The sequence below is a fragment of the Echinops telfairi genome, unplaced genomic scaffold (assembly GCF_000313985.2).
Source record: "Echinops telfairi isolate 266 unplaced genomic scaffold, ASM31398v2 ScPeMD7_7469;HRSCAF=8507_0, whole genome shotgun sequence".
Taxonomy (NCBI): Eukaryota; Metazoa; Chordata; class Mammalia; order Afrosoricida; family Tenrecidae; genus Echinops; species Echinops telfairi.
Window position 1 is genome coordinate 48561564 of NW_022111372.1, and position 4990 is coordinate 48566553.

The 4990-nt window shown below is 46.0% G+C and overlaps 1 non-coding gene across 1 annotated transcript; it reads right to left on the reverse strand.

The window, feature by feature from the left end:
- Positions 1-488: 488 nt before the first annotated feature.
- TRNAV-AAC lies at positions 489-561 on the reverse strand. Its single transcript has one exon. It is a non-coding gene; the product is annotated as a tRNA-Val (tRNA).
- Between the last annotated feature and the right edge of the window lie 4429 nt (positions 562-4990).

Below are 4990 nucleotides of genomic sequence, written 5' to 3' on the forward strand. Positions count from 1 at the left end.
AGCGGCCGGAGAGAGAGGTCTCGGCGCCGGGCGGGCTCCCGGGGCTTCCTCCCGGCTCCTCGCCGGGCGCCTGCAATCTGCCGCCCGCGGCGAACGCTCCTTTCGCGGCTGCTTTGCACTAGGTTTCTCCCGGTGTCCTGCTCTTTACCCTTTCTCTGCTCTGCTCGTTCAAGTTGTCGCTGCCAGTGATGGCTATGGTTTGGGGCCGGTGGCTGCACCTGCTCACCTGGGTTTTAAGGTCTTCTGAAGGCAGCCTGTAATCACATGCACTATTCCCCCCACCCCACCCCCCACTATTTTCTTTGCACCTATAGACCGAGGCGTGGAATATTCCGGTTGAAGTGAACTGCCACCGATTGAAAAAGACAGGAGTAGGGTTGAAAAAAAGTATTAAAACCTACATGCAAAAAAATAAAAAACAAAAAACCTACATGCATTTGTTTACATTGACTGCAATGAGAAAACACTGAAGTCTGTAATAATAGGTGTGTTTCCGCCCGGTTTCGAACCGAGGACCTTTCGCGTGTTAGGCGAACGTGATAACCACTACACTACGGAAACCTCCGGTGACAGGAGCATTCCTAAATCTTTATAACATGGGTCACCACCACCAGGTCCCGAGGCTTCGTCCAACGGGAGTGGAGTCTTAGAGCCCAGCCTTCCTGAATAGATTTTCTGTAGGCCGGGTGACAACCTCTGTCAATATCGCGGCCGGCAATGAACAAAATAGAGCAAGTGAAATCTGCGGCCGCAGCAGGAGAGGTACATGTGACTTCAGAAGATTGAAGACGATCGCCTGAGGGTTTCAATTTTCATATAATTTGTGCTTCCTTCATTGTGACTATCTAAAGCAGCGATTCGCAACCTGTGAGTCGTGACTCCTTTGGGGGGTCGAACGACCCTGTCACAGGGGTCGCCCTATTCATAACAGAAGCAAAATGACATTTATGAAGTAGAAACGAAGATGATTTTATGGTTGGTGGGGGTCACCGCAACATGAGAAACTGTATGAAAGGGTCTCGGCATTAAAAAGTAGAATTCAAATTTGTTCAATGTACTATGTACAAAATAGAGAAAAATAGTAATGTAATTAAAGTAAACATCACTAAATAATAAATTATTTTGTTTTTAAAAACTTAAATATGTCTCAATTATGCAAAATGAGCTATTAAAGGTTATAACATTGTTCAGGGTACAAAAAAGACCCCAATCTCACAGATAACATGGAGCCAAAGCAAAGTCAGTGCCTTGCAGTCAGTGCTGACTCAGAGGGACCCCTTGTGGGCTTCTGAGACTGTTGATGGGAGTGGAAAGCCCCTTGTTTCCCTGGCAGAGCTGCTGCTGCTTTGAGATGCCAAGGCTGGGGGTCACAGCCCAATGCGTACCCACTACACTTCGAGGGCTGCTCACATGCGATATAAGGCGGTCATTTATTAAGTCTCAAACAGGACAAAGGCAACACAAGGACACAGCCACAGCATCTGGATGAAGGAGACCATTAGCTGGAGTTCTAAATGGCATATGAGGATTTACAGACAGGACACTTTTATTTATTCTAAAACACAGCACGGAACAAAGGAAACTGTAATACAATCATGACTATTGGCAGATCAGTATATCACAGTTACAGGTGGGCCTATAGAAACAGGAACAGGACCATGATTGGAACAGGTCCATTAGGTTAGAGAGAAGAGCTTACACGAGTGGTCCAGGCCCTTCTCACCAAGACAGTCAGGGCATGACTATGTGACCTCTCCTACTGTCCCTCAAAGGCACCCCCAGGCAAGCTCCTGAGGGGGGACTGCTCCTCCCTGGGCTGGCTGAAGAGGGGTGGAGGTAATTCACACTCCTATGCACTCTACCTGGGGCAAGATAGTTCTCATCTCAAATTAAGGAATTCAGTGGAGGCTAATCCACCCGGGGCTTCTGCAAGTAGATTTTGAGCTCACTGTCATCCATAGGCCTTCTGCAAATGGGGTTCTTAGGGTTTAAGGTGTAGTACCATATAAGCCTCCCAACTCACAGCCATCTTGTTAATGCTGACTCAGCAACCCCACAGGACCGATGGACATGTTAAGGGGGCAGAAAGCCTCGTCTTTCACCCACGGAGCAGCTGGTGGTGGTTTCAAACTGCCGACCTTACAGTTAGCAACACCAACACACAACCCACCAGCTCATAGGGCTCCTTTAATGAAATATATAACTTTATAATTGAGCCCACCCCCACCACCTGGGTGACAAACAGAAATATGGGGGAAGGGAGACACAGCGGACAGTTAAGATATGAAAACAATAATTTATAATTTATCAAGGGAGGGTGGGAAAGGGAGGAGGAAAATGATGCTTTGAAAGGGATGATGGCAATATATGTACAAATGCGCTGGATACAATTGATGTATGGATTGTTATAAGAGCTGTAAGAGCACCCAATAAAATGATTAAATATATATATATAACTTTATAATTTTGTCAAATTTACTAATGAAAACTTTTAATTGGAGAGTTAAAATATCTAAACCAGTTAGATAATTTAGGAGCAAGATTGAAAATGTTTTCCTGTATCCAGAAAATAGAACCTTAGAATACTACTAGTAATATTTCCACATATAACCCATAGTAATTGTTAGTTCACTAGTTTTATGGAGTTAATTTCTGTTCCATGTGTTCTAGATCAGCCACAGTCTGATCTGTTAGCTTTGCTGAAGGGAACAAGGAAATCTGAAATGTCTAAATATAATTTATAGGAAATGTTTATTAAGTCTTAAACCGGACAAAGACAGTTCATTTGGATAAGGGAGACCATCCGCATGAAGTCATATTGGGTGCAGGGTTTACAGAAATATAGCCATTTAAATAGAGCATGGAAGTACAAGGGAAACTGCCACAAAGGGTATGGGTAACAGTGAAAGTGTAAAAGCCATTTGCAAAGTCCCCAGGGATGAAGCTTCTATAGAATTCCTTATGACCATTAACCACGTGAGTCCTGGTGGTGTGGTGGTTGCATGTTGGGCTGAGATCTGCCAGTCAGCTGCTCCTTGGGAGAAAGATGAGGCTTTCTGAGAGTATAAAGAGTCACAGTCGCAGAATCCCAAGGGGCAGTTCTATACTATCCTTTAGGGTTGTCAGGAGTCTGATTTACTGGAGTCGTCTCGATGGCAGCGAGTTTGAGTTTTATTAATGAAGGACCCCTGGTGGTGTGTTGTGCTGCTAACCTCCAGGTCAAGGTCAGCAGAGGTCAGCTGTTTGAAACCAAAGTTCGTCATTCTGCTGGGAAAAAGATGAGGGACACTGTGAGTTTGATGGTCCTGAGGTGAGGTTATTAACCAGGTATGTGAGCAGTCTTGCCCTCAGGCAGAGTGCATTGACAAGTGGATTACTTCAGACACTCTGGCCAGCCCAGGGAGGGCAGTCTCCTTTAGAGGCCTGTCTGAATGTGTCCTTGTTGGAGATCACGGTCCTAGGGTCCCACAGTCATTTATTATGCCCCAACTGCCTTAGCCAGGGAGGCCCTGTGTTCCAATCATGATCCTGTTCCCACTTCTGCATTCCACCCAGTAACTATAACGTATGGATCTGCCACCAACCATGCTGTTGTGAGATATCTCTCTTTTTCTTGTCTTTTCCTATTTAAGACTTAATACTCTCCTTAAATTATATTTGGGATTTAACATCTCTTTCCTATAAAGCTAATCACGCATACGAGGGATTTCACTGCCCTCTCTACTAGGTACATGTCGGCAATTTCTCTCATTCAATTGTGTCCGCTTTTGTCCGACTTCTGACTTGGGGTCCTGTGGACTAGGCCTTGGGTTGCTAATTGCAAGGTTGGCAGTTCTGTTTTGTGGAAGGCTATCTGCTTACCTAAACAGCAGTGAGCTCTTATGGTATAGAGCATATTTAATCTGGGGCCTTTTCCTATTGGCATAACCTTCAGCCAATCTTTTCTAAAAAGCCGATGAAAATTATTTAAGAAGTAGCTATTATTACTTGGATCTGGTGCTTAGTAGGCATGAGGAGACACCCTGAATAGGGACTGTCTTTCCCCCTTACTAGGTGCTGAGCACCCCCAAATTGACCAGGAGCCATGCCGGGAGACATGGATTTTATTATTTAGGAGGTTATTTACAGAGGTGCAGTACGGTTTGTCATCCTGTGGTGGCCAACAGGGCCTCTGGGTTTGCCCTGTCTTGCAGGTCGCTATCACTCCCGTGAAGAGTTAGTCTCTGAAAGCCTCTGCTGTTCTACACAGCGTCATTAAGAATCAGAATGGACTTGCCTGTATGAGAAGGTAGGGAAGGAGAGGTGGGAGTGGCTTCAGTGAGGCAGGGAGCAACTGCAGGGGTTTCCTTTCAACTGCAACCCCAAGATTTTTCCAAGATTGCTGCCTTGGGGTTGTCAGTGGTCAGCTCTGCCACTATGCCGCAGATGGGAAGGCACCTAGGGATGGGATGCCAGGGGGAGCCCACGGACAGGACCTGTGGAGGTGCTTGTTTACCCTACACTAGGTGCTAAGCACCACTGTAGTCTGTTTATATGACATTTAACGAATTCTCACAAGTCCCTCTAAAATGGGTACTATTATCCTCATTTTGCATGAGTAAACGAAGGCACAGGAATACATAAATATCAACTAGATCTTGCATTTTCCTCCCGTTCCCCCTCAGATGTCGGTATCCTGTACATACAGTGCAGTATCTTGTTTTCTTCACTTCAGAATACATCTGTTTTCACGTTTTACAGACAGTGTTCCACTAGGTGGTTGCTGAGGTAGGGATTAGTCTCCATTCCTTTACGAAAGGACTTAGGGAAATTAGCCTAGATGAGGCTACAGTCACCCGACAGCAGTTTCTACCATAGGCACAAGATGCCAACCCAGGGGGTGGGTGTCTTTGGCCTCACCCAGACCGAATTTACTCAGGCTCCCCGCCCCCACCCATAAGCCAGGGAACCCTCTGACACCCCAGGCAAGGTCCATCGCCTGTTAGGGCCG